Source organism: Littorina saxatilis, linkage group LG15 (assembly GCF_037325665.1).
Source record: "Littorina saxatilis isolate snail1 linkage group LG15, US_GU_Lsax_2.0, whole genome shotgun sequence".
Classification (NCBI taxonomy): domain Eukaryota; kingdom Metazoa; phylum Mollusca; class Gastropoda; order Littorinimorpha; family Littorinidae; genus Littorina; species Littorina saxatilis.
In genome coordinates, this window is record NC_090259.1 from 36,284,838 (window position 1) to 36,300,032 (window position 15,195).

At 40.4% G+C, this 15,195-nt stretch overlaps 3 long non-coding RNA genes across 4 annotated transcripts in view; 1 reads left to right on the forward strand and 2 right to left on the reverse strand.

Moving 5' to 3' along the window:
* The window catches only part of LOC138949211 (uncharacterized), a 152,267-nt gene that overhangs the window by 49,169 nt on the left and 87,903 nt on the right, over positions 1 to 15,195 (reverse strand). The window lies entirely within an intron of this gene.
* On the reverse strand, positions 683 to 15,094 carry LOC138949210 (uncharacterized). Its single transcript, XR_011450192.1, has 2 exons — positions 14,924 to 15,094; positions 683 to 1,956 (listed from the first exon to the last, which is right to left on the reverse strand). It is a non-coding gene; the product is annotated as an uncharacterized lncRNA (long non-coding RNA).
* On the forward strand, positions 4,786 to 13,799 carry LOC138949202 (uncharacterized). Of its 2 annotated transcripts, XR_011450185.1 has the most exons (7): positions 4,786 to 5,220; positions 5,572 to 5,740; positions 6,046 to 6,225; positions 6,954 to 7,068; positions 9,215 to 9,323; positions 11,590 to 11,699; positions 12,056 to 13,799. It is a non-coding gene; the product is annotated as an uncharacterized lncRNA (long non-coding RNA). The 2 variants fall into 2 exon arrangements; XR_011450184.1 differs by lacking the exons at positions 4,786 to 5,220; positions 5,572 to 5,740 and having other exon boundaries at positions 5,931 to 6,225.

Sequence of the window (15,195 nt, forward strand, 5' to 3'; positions counted from 1 at the left end):
ATAATATATATCATATGTATGAATGTGTGTGTGTGCGTGCGCGCGCGCGCGCGCGCGTGTGTGTGTGTGTGTGTGTGTCTCTCTCTCTCTCTTTCTCTCTCTCTTTATGTATGTCTGCCTGAAGTGTGCTTCCGTGTACGTGGAAGTTGTGTCGGTAAACAGTTAAAACAAAACTCAGTAACACACACACACACACACACACCGACACACACACACACACACACACACAGGGTGGGTGTTGGGGGCGAAAGGCGTTATATTTGGAAAACAGTGAGATGTGTATGCCCTCCGCAATCCCCCGAACTCTTCCAATGATTATCAGTATTTGGTAAATATCCGCTCTGTAAAGGGTCGAACTGTTTAGTTAGTCAGTTAGTTAGTTAGTGTGTTTGTATACATGTGTGTGTGTGTATGTGTGTGTGTGCATTTGATGTGTGCTTTGATCGAAAATTTGAAAGCCGATACTAATAATGGCGGCCACCATGCCCGGCGTCAGTCCCAAACCCTTCTGCACAATGGCCGCCAAACTCTTGTTGAGAAAAAAAAGCGCGTGCGCGCGCACACACACACACACACACACACACACACACACACACACACACACACACACACACACACATATATATATAAGTCATCCAAATCACAAAAAATCGAAGTACGTGCAATTGGAATACGTACGGGGTATAGGATAAAATCATCTTTATACAAAAATATTAAAAAATATATGACAATTTGAGCAGTGACTGACGATACGCAAAACGACAATGGGCAAACATCACCTGCCACAAGTCATAGCGAGGCACATTTACTCACGCAAGCGGATATAATAGTAATAAATCAATTAAAAACTGAATAAATCGTTCAAAAATTTCAAACGCATTCATAACCTTCCCACAAAATAAGTTGAAGTCACTTGATGCCATCAGCTGACGGTGAGCAGCGCGTGAGAGGTCAGATAAGCGTTCAGAAGACAACCAAGAAGAATGAAATCAAGTGACCGTCAACTTTCAAGGTGGAATATTTCCTGAGTGGGCGAGCCGGTACACCACCAGAGATGTGTCCAGGTGTTTGTATTGAATAAGGACATCCCTCCTTCAGGAAACATAGCCAGGATCAACAGTCTGGCTACGTCCTAGGCGGAGTAGATATTGTTTGATTAATTAAGTTCGCAGTATTCGTTACGAAATTCAGATAGAAATGTTGACACTTGCACACGCAACAACTGAGGCCGTGATGGTTTGGGTACGTGTCCTGACGGAAGGTTGCTCTTATCCCATGTAAACCTGGATGGTCGGGACAAGTGCCACAAACAAGTATATCTTTGCATTTCATTGTGCAGCGTCAAACCCCGACTAGCTCACGTCACAAAGGACCAACGTGTTCCACTGTTGGCTACAGACAACACGCTGATCTATTGAATAACAGTTGAACTATTCAGTATAGGTCTTATGCATTAAACCTACCACACTACATGCGCAATAGCGCCCAAGACATGAATGCAACCCATTCCAAACAATAATTTGGCAGACACAATAACGCTCGTAGTCAAAACCTGATCAACACTACCGCGGACAGCAAGTGTACATATCCTTGGGTTTCTGCAGCGCGGGGTATTTGACCTTGTACGAGTAGGTCGTGCTCATGACGCGGTGCATGACATCACGTAAATGTTCTTGGTAAGCGATGCTGCGCAGAAGTTTAGGCGTTGTCTTCTTCGTCTTGGACAGCAATGGCGGCAATGGTTCCTTGCGGCGTGCTGGGGCCAGCAACGCCCTCGGTACAGGTGGCTTCAGTTCGAAGAAAGAGTGCTTTCTGACGGGTGAAGCGACCTGGAAGCGCGTGTTAGATCCCGGTGGGGGGATTTCCCGGATATAGGCCCGGGGGGGTCTGCACATGTGCTGCTCTTGCGACAGCAGGTGGCCCCGAGGTGCTGGTCTCTGTTCGCTGGAAGCCATTCTGTCAACACCGCAACAACTGATCTTACAACATCACGTCTTCGGGCTGAATAGACGTTTCCGGAAATAACTCCGTCGGGTTTGTATGGGTTGTGAATGAGTGAATACCCTTGCTTTTCCTCTGACAAATAACTTCACACGAGCCCCTGTCCACGTGTTTCCGACACACCCCTCGCTAGTCATGTTCCCCTTCAATGTTTGTCCAAGTAAAAAACAAGGGTATGCATTCTCTCACAACCCTTACAAACCCACACGGAATTCGTCTATTAGATTGGCACTCGATCTGAGACTCTCTTATAACCACAATCCGAAGATAGCAACAATATGAAGTTGTCAAAACTATTTGAAGGTTGGTTTTTTTCTGTGTGTTTTTTTGTGCTGATTTTAATTTGGTTAAATCTCTCAAAGCCTTACATTGTGACATAGAATAGAAGTACTTTTGATCAAACTTTTAAACAGCATAGCGTATTTCCGAGGCTCTCTCTCTGAGTCTCTCTCTCTCTCTCCCCAGCTGAAAAAGTACCACACGATGTACTATAGTATACTATAGTAAACTATAGTAAATGTACCCTGTACTATAGTAAACTATAGTAAATGTACCATGTACTATAGTACATACTGTAGTACATGGTACTTTGTACTATAGTACTGTGTAGTAAATGTACCCTGTACTATAGTACTTTGTGGTACAGTAGAGTACTTTGTACTTTGTACTATGGTACTTTTTAGTGAATTTACCATGTACTACAGTAGTACTATAGTACCTAGTACTTTGTACTATGGTACTTTTTATTGAATGTACCATGTACTACAGTAGTACTATAGTACCTAGTACTTTGTACTATGGTACTTTTTTGTGAATGTACCCTGTTCTACAGTAGTACTATAGTACGAAGTACTTTGTACTATGGTACACTGTGGTACTTTGTACTATGGTACTTTTTACTATATAGTACTACAGTACATAGTACTGCGGTACAGTATAGTAGTAATAGTATACATGCATTTTGTGTTTTTATTTTTATTGTTTTATTAATATAACTTATCAGCTAAGCATAACAATTTTGTTGTTGAAATTAAGTTGATTAAAAAACATTGTTTTTAAAATTGTGTTTTATATCACCAGTTGTGCATGTAAACGTGTTGTGTGTGTTTTTACAAGGTAGTCGTACATATAAGATTTATTATGTTTTTAGTGCGTGCGTGTGTGTGAATTAAGCCGTTTGTTGGAGATGACATGAGATATTTTCAAACTTGTTAACTGTGCATTTGCAAAATACACGTAGGAATACTTTGTGCTCACACACACACACACACCACACACACACACACACACAAACACACACACACATACACACACACACACACACACACACACACACACACACACACACACACAGTCACACACACGCTTGCACGTGCACACACACAAACACGTGGGTACGCACATATTCACTTAGGAGAAAGGACTTTTGTAACGTCAGATTTACATAAGTATAGTTAGTTTTTTGTAAACAGTTAGCATCAAATGTGAAATTAATATTTCATTAACGTTACCTGGGAACGCTTCTCACAAAAAAAGTTTTCAAAAGAGAATTTAACAATTGCTTTAAAAGTTTAAGGATAAGATTTTATATAGTCCTGTGAGGTTGCCCTCATGGAAATTCGGGCTGCTTTCTCCATGGGGAAAGCGAGCTGCCATACAGTATACGGCGATACCCACACATTTTGTTTCCTGCGGCATGCGTGTATTCATGTTTCCGAGCCCTGAGACTTTCGCTGTGAACTTGGGTTCTTTATCGTGCGCATGCGGCCACCGAGGAGAGTCTGCACGATGTTGACTCTGGGAAATAAATCCCTCGCCGAACGTGGGGATCGAACCCACGCCGATTGCGACAACTGGTTTTGAAGACAGCGCCGCTACCGACTGAGCTATTTCCCGCCCGCCCGAAACGCTTAGTAAAATGGTCTGCAGTTAAATTTTGAAACAATACCTTTTTTATGTTAAATTTAACATTTGCCAAAATAATTCTTCATGTAGGATCAAGTGCAAAGTTCTTGGTTTGACCTGAAGTTGACTGAATTTTGCTGTGTGTACAATATTGTTTCATTTTAAATAATTTGAGAGAGAGAGAGAGAGAGAGAGAGAGACAGAGAGAGACAGAGAGAGACAGAGACAGAGAGAGACAGAGACAGACAGAGACAGACAGACGGAGACAGAGAGAGGGTTGTGGCATACAAGCATTACAAACAAGTGTTTTTTTCACCCATGCAGAGAGGCACCCCTATTCTAATCACATATACACGGACATTCACACACAACACACACACACACACACACACACACACACACACACACACACACACACACACACACACACACAATATCAGATTTTTTTTAAAAAAGTTATGGAATATGTACACATCGAATGCTTAACACAGAGAGAGAGAGAGAGAGAGAGAGAGAGAGAGAGAGAGAGAGAGAGAGAGAGAGAGAGAGAGAGAGAGAGAGAGAGAGAGAGAGAGAGAGAGAGAGAGAGAGAGAGAGAGAGAGAGAGAGAGAGAGAGAGAGAGAGAGCTCATAATTAACTCATTACGTCAGGATAAAGGTTTTAGGCTTAGCCTAATCTTCCAACCTGTCCTTGCAGGCCCGGACTACCGGGGGGGGGGGGGGTTATGGGGGTTGCGCACCCCCCCCCCTCCTAGCCTAAACATGTACCTCACTTATTTAAAACAGTTTTTATTATTGTTTATTTTATGTAGTTTTGGGTTTGTTTTACAACCATAGGAGGATTTTTGAACTGTAAATGCACTCAGCTGCAACAAAAACGCAAAACGAAGGTTGAGTATATATACATAAAATATTGGACTAGCAAAGTCATCAAACACAAGACCAAACAAAAACAAAAACAAACTGAGCCGGCTACTTTCGATACGATCAAAGGGTTCGCATGCGAGAGTTATGTCCCTTAAAAGTCGAAGAGGAGACCACTCCGAAGTAAATCAAGGGAGAGCACTAATAACTGATTTTCAACGAACGAACTCAGAAGAAAGAGTTTGCACCAGGGAGATTGCCAAAAAGCGGTCTACAACATCACGAAAGGAACCCACCAAGAGAGTTTAACCGTAATTCAGAGAGCAGAAGACGGATCTGGACTGAGAAGTAAGCCTTCAAGAGTTTTCCACGTAATCGTATCCAGATTCGCTCAGGAGTTATCGAGTGATTTGCAAAGTAACTGCCAAGTCATCGACTATCGAGTGAGGAGTACGTATAATTATTCTTTACAGCTGCCACAACTCTTTTTCACTATCACTCATTCACTGTCACTAGTATCCGACTATTTTTGAGATTTGCAAAGTTTATACCATTGTGAGAATCTGAATCTGATACAATTACAGTGACCATTGGGCCGTCTGGTTGTTGTTTTTCTCTTTGAGTTTGAGTTTGATGTTTTTACTTTGAGTTTTACTTGTTTGTTGATTCTATCTGGATCTGGCTGCCCCACATGGTGGTGTTCGTGGGGAGTACGTGACAGAAGCGGACTATTTCGTTAACTGTTTACAACTTATAAATTCCCATTTTGAAAACATGTATAGGCCTACATGACTTTTTCAGATTAAAAATCTGTCTGCAAATTGTGGAAAAGAGGTTGAACTGGTAACAGGAACAGTGAGCTGGTTGATCAACTTGATGGCATGGCTGTACCAAGTCATTCAATTGGAACGGAACCGACAAAAACACCAATGTTTCCATTCTTCTTTGTGCTGAAAGACAGGGACAACAAGTAAGTGACATTTTAAACTCTTTTAAATTACCTGTACCACTTGTATAACACACACACACACACACACACACACACACACACACACACACACACACACACACTGACACACACACATATTCAAACATCAAGTTTTTCTGTTCACTTTCACTGGTGGCCTGTAATTATTCCAGTGTCTTGGGGGCACAAGAGGCAAAAAAGATGTTACTTTTTGTGTTTTTATTTCTGCATGCTTTATTTGGATTACTAGAAAACCTCTTTTTATTCCTTTGTGCAAATCTATTTGACCTTTATTCTTTTACTTTTAGTGAAAAACAAAACTGCCTGAGTTGGTGGGGGAGCTTCTGGACTCCATGTCAAAAAACAGTCGGCAGGGTGATGACAGATGGCTGTACCAATGAGTCATTCAGATAGAAAAGGAAGCAGACACCAAGGATTCCATTCTCTGTGCTGAAATTGTGAAAAGTTGTACATGTACTCTTTAACCAGTAAGTTAATTATTAACAACAAATTATAAAATTTACAAACCCTGTTTTTTCTGACATTTCAAATTTAATGTAATTTGCAATACGGTACTAGCATAGCTGAATTTGGTATTTATGATCCACTGTTGTGTAATGTTTGCAACACACACACATACATTCAAATATGTCTGAATCAGTGATGGACATTTCAGGATTTCTTGTTTGATTCACTGTCTTGGATCAAATTTTCAAACAAATTTTGCTTTTCTTGGGTGTGTGTTTGTTTTTGTTTAGCCCTTAATTGCGATGCACAGACACACACACACACACACTTAAAGACACACTCCCTTTTAGGACCTTGCTTTTTTCATATTTTCTGTGAATAACCTTTGTGAATCATCAATCAACGGCCTTTTTAAGACACCCAGGGGTCCTTTTTAAGGCCTATTTTTCTCAGATATTTTGAGGTCTAACAAGGGGAGTTCTACTGTATGAGCAAGCCTTAGTTCTATGTTTAAGTATAACAATGGGTGAAGTGCATCTGACTTTATATTTGTCATATCATTTTAAAAGCCCCTAAAAAGTTTTGTTGATCATCATTATAAAAATACAGTCATGAAATTTCTGGCTGGATACTCAGTCCTCTCTTGTGTTACAGATGCTGTGAAGCGACAGGAGGTGCTCCTTCGGCAGATAAGGACAACAACAAAGAGTTTTGTATCACTTTATGGAACTTGTTATATATCTTTCAGGGTCCTAAATGGAGGGTTTCACTGGAGCAGTGACTGTTGGACAACAAGTGCAGGGTGTGTTTGGACCTCCTGGATCAACATGTGTGCAGAACTGCTGAGGGCTTGAACTTCATGGGTGTGTGTAAGAAATTTCATATTAGATTTTGATATTAACATATTCCTGTGGTGCTATATAATTTAAATTATATGAGTAAATGAATATGTCTGTATGAATGTACGTATTTGCTGTGTCATTGTGGCATAGATATATATATAGACCTATAGCAATAACAAGACATACATGCTGTGAATATATGCTTTTATGCTCTCCTTGTACAAATCTGAATTAACTGAAATTTTTCTTAATGGCCTAGCACAGCCAGCTCTTTTCGACCTTTACATAGGGCCACAGTCAGAGATTGTAGAGTACACAGAGACCATTCATACTTCTTTGCGCTAAGGTAGGACTGCAGGTTATGTTTTTATCACGGCTTTGTCAACATACTGTCATTTCTGTCCGGCTGACAGTGCTGCAAACATTCATTGAATTGAAAAATGTGTTCGTTATTGTTTGTGAACATCCTTTTTTAAAAGACCTGGAAAAAAGCCCCAGAACAGATTATATAATACGTATAGGTTACAACACGAGTGGTTTTTTATATGGCTTGTATTTCAGTCAAGACCCAGCGGATGAATATCATCGGGAGACACGAGCCTTTGGCGAGTGGCTCTCGATTGATATTCCCGCTGGGTCTTGACTGAAATACAAGCCATATAAAAAACCACGAGTGTTGTAATCTGTATATCCCATTCTACCATCAAACACAAAGTGTAGACTACTAGCGGCACTTTTGCGATCTGTGGAGTGTGAAACAGTGTTTTCAGCGAGACATGGCCTTTTTGCAACCTTAAACTAAGTGACCGTCGCTGAAAAAATAAAACGAATGAGTGCATCTATAAGTACGCGGTAACACTACTTTCAGACCGTTTAAAAGCGTTAAGTAAAGGTTCATAAGTTGCAAGAAAGTAATGAAGTCGTATAGAAATCCATTTAGTTGAAGCGCACAATTCTTTTGCGTTTCAGGTCGGCGGAACGGGGAAACCGGTTTGGCCCCCATTTGGCTTACTCGACTCGATTCAGAATCGATTCCACGTTGTTTTTTTCGAACGCATTATTATACAATTAGTCTTATTGACAGAGAAGCAAATTTTAGGGAACACATATGTAGATTTAACCATTTGCTCCCTATTTGAAATGTATCTACATGATAAACTGTTTTGCGAGTGTGTTTGCATGAACCTAAACTGGTATTGATGCGATGAAAACAGGTCCCAAGTCTGTCACCGCCGCTTGATTGCATTTTGAAAGAATATGACTGGATTACGGAAAAATACACACATGTTAAGTTCTTAGATACCTTCATCGCCAATGTGGACTTACTGCAGAGCCAGGCAAAAGAGTAGACTTGCTCGCAAAACACGTGAAACAGCTGATGATAGCGAAGCCCAACCGTGCCAGGTAAGGACGGTCTGACAGATTCTCAAAAGTCGTCTGCTAACGAAGCAAGGGGAGGGTACTCGTGTTTTTGTTTTGGTTCGCTAGCATCTGGTTATCTTGTAAGTTGAATGTTCGTTTTTTCCCACCTGCATTGCTTTCATAATGAAAGAAACGTTTGCTTATTGCATCTCATACATCAGATCAGTTCTGAGATTCATTTTTGCGTGCAACTGATATGGTTTTCTGAGCCGTGCAATACGATTTTGGAACTTCATACAAATGTGTCACATTGTTCGGCGCGAGGTCAAAGGTCGGGAGCAAAGTAGTTCTTCGCCCAAATCGGAATCTGCACTATCATATATTTTTTTGAGTCCATGATGTATTTATTGAGCTATAAAAATACAACATATATACCCATACTGAAGTAACAGAGACAAAGAAGGGAGGTCATGGGATATATGATAATATGTAATTGAATTTAAATTTTCTTTTCAAATCAGTGTCTTTTTACAAGTTAGCCTTTGTTAGTTTTATGAGTTTAAGTCAGATATCAACACATACTGAATGCATAGTTCAGTCTTGAGTGGGAGAATGTTTGAGGCATAAATTGCTTTTGACAACAACAAAAGTTCCCAGTTGAATAGAGAAGCTCCCCCAAAATCATTTTATTACACATGCCTAAAGCCAGCATAGTGCAAGCAGATTTATTTGTGTATGTGCTTGTATGTACAAAGACAGATAATTTGTACAAGTGTTGGCTCTTCATTTTTAATTATTTTTTCAGGATCCTTGGGGGGTTCCACTTTATCTGTGACTTTTGGACAACATATCAAGTTCTGGTGGTTTTTTGACCTAATGGATCAACATATGTGCAGACCTGCTGAGTGCTTGAGGTAAATTGGTGCATTTAGATATATTGTTTTGCCTACCTGAGAGATACCACCCATGTGTCATGATGTGATAAATGAACCATCTCCAGACCTGCCTACCCCCCCAAAGGTAAATTAGGGAGATCCTCCAAAGCTGGCCGGGGTCCAGGGGCCGCCAAGGCCCCGGTGGGGTCCAGGGGCAACGCCCTGGTGGGGGGGTTCAGGGGGGCAAAGCCCCCCGACCGAAAATGGTTTTAAGGATTTATAAAGTGTATTTTGAGGCCTTTCCTAACACCAAATAAATGGGATATGCCTTTTTGAAAAGCTATGAAAAGTACAATAAAACTATAACAGAGCTTGGTTTTCTTTGAGAAGACAGCTCATATGACTGGCCTGGCAGTTGTAATCACATCTACATCAAGTGTATACATGTATTAAGCAATGGCTTGAAAAAGACAACATGGGACAGGCAGATAAAATATGTGAACATATTTTAGTGACTTTTCACTCCAGGAAAACCCAATTCATACAGATGAAAACAAGGTCATTCAAGAAATATATGAAAGAAAGGCCTTCCCAACTGCTTTGTTAATCTTGTCAGAAAAAGCTATAGGCACGTTGTTCTCCGCCAGTAACTGCGTGAATGTGGCCTCGGCGTTGGTAACCCGTCTTTTAAAATCCGTTGCCTTTTAGAAACAGGTAGTCAGTTTCAGCTGCCTGTTCTTTATGCCCTCTTTGGCTGCCTCCTTGTGGGTTGAACTGGCACAGTGCTTGGTGATGTCGTTTCTACCGCCGTGGGATATCGAGAAATCCCGGTGGCAGACGCCGCAATGAGCAAAATGGGGGCCTTTCGTAGACTTCTCCATGTTTTCCAACTTATAGTACTCGTCTTTCCACTTCTGCATGTATTTCTTCGATTTCACTTTCTCCTGATGCTCAAATGGTGCTGTCGATTCGTCGTCTGTCTCATGCAGACGTTTCTCAGCTTCTTTACCCGCCATCGCGACAATCCGCGTCAACAGAGCTTCGCAAGTCAAGCTTAGCGATTGGTCGTTGTATCTGAGTAAACCAATCATAACAGCCGAAGCAAAAACGCTTGGCGGCACCGGAAGCTGTACTCAGCCCAGGCGTCTAAAAGCCCAAACCATGTACAACACGGAACAAATTTCGTTTTTTTTTGTTTTTTTTTACAGGATTCATTGATGAAATCGGGAGAATTCAAAGTCTAATCGGGAGGTCGGAAGTAACAGACATAAATCGGGAGTCTCCCGAATTTTTCGGGAGAGTAGGCAGGTCTGCATCTCTTCACAGGCGTGTCTATCATGTAAATGAGGTTGGTTCAAACAACATGTCTGACAGGGATGTCATTTTCCACTGCTTATGCAAAATCTCCGAGACAAACTTCATTCTCAAAACATTCGTGAGAAAATGGCAAGCCCAAAAGTGTTCCGAGAATGACTTGGCATCTGTGACTTTGTAATCATGAGCAGTGGAATATATAAGGTCCCTGCCAGACTAGCTTGCCATGACCTCAATGATATTCCCACATGTGGGTGTATGGTTTAGTTACTACATGGGTTATCTCTCCGGTACGTAGGAATTGAAAACAGAATACTTCATGGCTTGCTGTGTGGCACCAGATTTACACTTATTGCTTTTCAAATATTGAAATATTCACGATGGGCGCAGTGGCGTGGTGGTAAGACGTCGGCCTCATAATCGGGAGGTCGTGAGTTTGAATCCCGGTCGCTGCCACCTGGTGGGTTAAGAGTGGAGATTTTTCCGATCTCTCAGGTCAACTTATGTGCAGACCTGCTAGTGACTTAACCCCCTTCATGTGTACACGCAAGCACAAGACCAAGTGCGCACGGAAAAGATCCTGTAAACCATGTCAGAGTTCGGTGGGTTATAGAAACACGAAAATACCCAGCATGCCTCCCCCGAAATTGGCGTATGCTGGCTGAATGGCCATACACGTAAAAATCCACATGAGTGAACGTGGGAGTCTAAGCCCATGAACGAAGAAGAAGAAGAAAAAGTATTCACTTTTACTTGTGTAAACCCAGTAACACACAGTAGGCTATGTAGTGTTCTCAATTTGTATCATTGAAACGCTTCTGTCCCGTCAATCACACTTTAAATTGCCTTACATTTTGGATGACATATGCCACCCCTTTAGTATTCCACTGATAATAGTTTTAGCTAAATAGTTTCAGCTAATCGCTATGGAGTATGCAAACACTGGAATTATATGCGATGAAACACTCAAGCTGCTTTCTCTTGCTTATAGCTGAGAGCAGCACTGCAGCAGTGACTGTTGGGTGGAGGATCCAGTTCTGCCTGTTTCCGACATAATGGATCAACATGAGTGCAGACCTGCTGAGCGCCTTATCTTCTTGGGTGTGTATAGATGTATACATTTATTGTATTCATAAATTGTCACACACACACACACACACACACACACACACACACAGATATACTGACAAAGACATTCATGCCTGCACACACGCAAGCACAAACATACACGCACCAGCACGTTTCAAACCCCACCACCGTCTCAGTCGGTGCAGCTGTTTCGGAGCCTTTAGTCATCATAATACACACACAGACAGACACAAGTTTTAAAAGTTAGATATATATGCACTAAAAGCCACTGCACTTTAAGTTAGCTTTCATTATCATTCTCTTAAAGTTTGGCCCTCTTTGCTTCAGTCTGCATGCTTTCTCATAGTCATACTGCTGTGTCATTGCAGGTTTCATTCCATGCTCTGGTGTGGGTGTCATAAGCAAGAGAGCCTCCTGTTCACTTCCAGCAGATGACTGCATGGTGAAGGACCTTGATACCACTTACAGACGTCAAAGCAGCTAGCTAGATGCCATTGGAGAACAACCAAAACTATTCAGCGGGTGCCATCGGCGAACATGAATACAAGTTACAGGAAAGCAGATGTCACTGGCTAAGGGAACCGGACAGCAGCTACAATAAACTTAATCAGATGCCTGTAGCAAATAATCTGGACACCAATCACAAATCAAACAGATGTGGAGGACAGAGAACATTTCATGTGATTATTGCCACATATATAACCCTGTTTGGAAAAAAAGGGACATACGCCACACTGTATACTTTCTGGTTACGTGCTGAAAACTCTCCATTGGACATTTAGTGAGTTTTGACTCACCGGGTCAGGAGAATGTCACTGATGGGGAGCATAATTAGGCTGACTTACAATGGGTAGACAGAATTGAACATTGTTGTTTTCTTGGATGGTTTTCAAGGTAGATTTTACAAAACTAACATACTGCTATGGTTTGATCAATTTCAAACATGACCACATTTGGCATTTTTTCAAAACCACATTTTTGACAAATATCAAGGATGTGTTGCGAAAGCATGTGTTCTTATTTTTCTGAAATGTTTTGAAAGCTAGATTTTTTATACTGTACAGGCTATTGAAGTTGGATGACCTCTAGATGTGACCCATGTCAAATTGACCCTCATAAACTTTTAAGTTCACAGAAAATAATAATAATAACAGAGAAATGGTATTATTTTGAATGTGTTTGAAGCAAGATCGTTGTAACTCAATAACCCCCCGCGGGTTAGGGGGAAGAATTTACCCGATGCTCCCCAGCATTGTCGTAAGAGGCGACTAACGGACTCTGTTTCTCCTTTTACCCTTGTTAAGTGTTTCTTGTGTAGAATATAGTCAATTTTTGTAAAGATTTTAGTCAAGCAGTATGTAAGTAATGTTACTGGAAACTTGCATTCTCCCAGTAAGGTAATATATTGTACTACGTTGCAAGCCCCTGGAGCAAATTTTTGATTAGTGCTTTTGTGAACAAGAAACAATTGACAAGTGGCTCTATCCCATCTCCCCCCTTTCCCCGTCGCGATATAACCTTGAATGGTGGAAAACAACGTTAAACACCAAATAAAGAAAGAAAGTAACTAAATAACTTTATCTGTGTAAGGTCACACATACAGGGTTAGATGACATCAATTCAGCTTGATAGTTTGCATTATTCAAGTTCAGATTGGGGTAGAGTTCCGGTCAATAATAGGGACAATCATTGTCTCCTTTGATTGTTCAGAGTTTTCATGTACTGATGTAGGCATGGTCACTTTCAAAGCTAATCATAGAAATTTAACTTGGCTGTAGGGGAGATAATTTTGAGAAAATATGTGTTGTGCTAAAGATGAATTCCCACAAAGAAGAGTGCTATAATAAATCTGTTTTGTACATTTTATTGTTACTTGTTCTGGTTATAAACAGGGTGATAAAAAATTGCATTAAAACTGTTTCTGCATTGGGACATTTACCAAAAATCAACAGCTTGGTTACTCACTGTGCAAGATGGACACCTTTTCTAAAATTATTATTTGATTGTGTCTTTTACATGTTAGTGAATATTTTAAAATGTTCTTACATAAGTTTGACTATTAATGCTCTGCCGAAAAATGAATAATAAAATTTAAAACATGTGATGAACCTTTACTTTCCTACCAAATGTGACAGATTGACTGCAGCCACTGGCCTGAACGTGCACACACACATTCAATTCACACAACACAATTGATTCAGCAAAAATTGGGGCCACATTTACATCCAGTGTAATTTTTAAGGCTATGGTACTTTTTCAAGAAAGTACTGCAGTATACTATAGTAAACTACAGTAAAAGTACTATAGTACAAAATCTACAGCAAAAAAAGTACCACACTGTACTATAGTAAACTATAGTAAAAGTACTATAGTACAAATGTACCATGCCAAAAATACCACGCTGTACTATAGTAAACTATAGTACAAGTACTATAGTACAAATGTACTCTACGAAAGTACCACGCTGTACTACACTTTACTCTAGTAAACTGTAGTACATGTACTCTAGTAAACTATAGTTTACTATAGTTTACTATAGTATACTATAGTACATTTTGGCAAAAAAGTGCTCAAAATACTATAGTACATTTAAATGTACTATAGTTTACTATAGTATACTATAGTACATGTACCACAATGTACTATAGTACACACTAATGTATTGTACTATAGTACTTTTTGTACTATAGTTTACTATAGTACTAGTACTATAGTAAACTATGGTACACCATAGTACAATTCAATGTACTATAGTACTTGTACTATAGTAAACTATAGTATACCATAGTACAATTCAATGTACCATAGTACTTGCACTATAGTAAACTATAGTATACTATAGTACAAGTACTATGGTATACTATAGTACATAGTGTAGTACTTTTTTACTTGGGCTCTCTCTCTCGCTCTCCCTCTCTCTCTGCCAGGTAGGTGTGTGTGTGTGTGTGTGTGTGTGTGTGTGTGTGTGTGTGTGTGTGTGTGTGTGTGTGCCAGTGTTGAGTGCAGTATTGTTTTCGACGAGCTTCTCTGACTGTGCATAGGGCCTACTGCACTTGTCCCATCCTTAGAGGCTTACACTGAAAGTTACAGTGCAAATCTTTAAAATCGATTTCCTTCAAATGTGGTGGTTTGCGCGGATCGACATTGTATGATTGTGACAATTAATGAGTGCTTCCCATTCATCCAAACACGCGTCAATGAAAACGAATTGTACTTCATGACCGCTTCTTACCCACCTGTCTTGTCGCTCTGATCTGCAAAACCGCTTGACTGCAGGGCCTTCTGCCTCCGAATACAGAAGCAGGAACAAGTTCAACAAGATCCTTTGCGATTAAATTTGTGTCACTTACGTAATATGAAAATGACGTCATATCGGTTTTAGAATGATTGTCTCTGCAAATGCAGTAATTTTTTAATTCTGTAATTCAATAATTTTAGGTTGGCCGAAACTATCAATTTCTTTGTCGACATTCCTGACGTCAAAATTAAGTAATCGTCAGCAAATGAC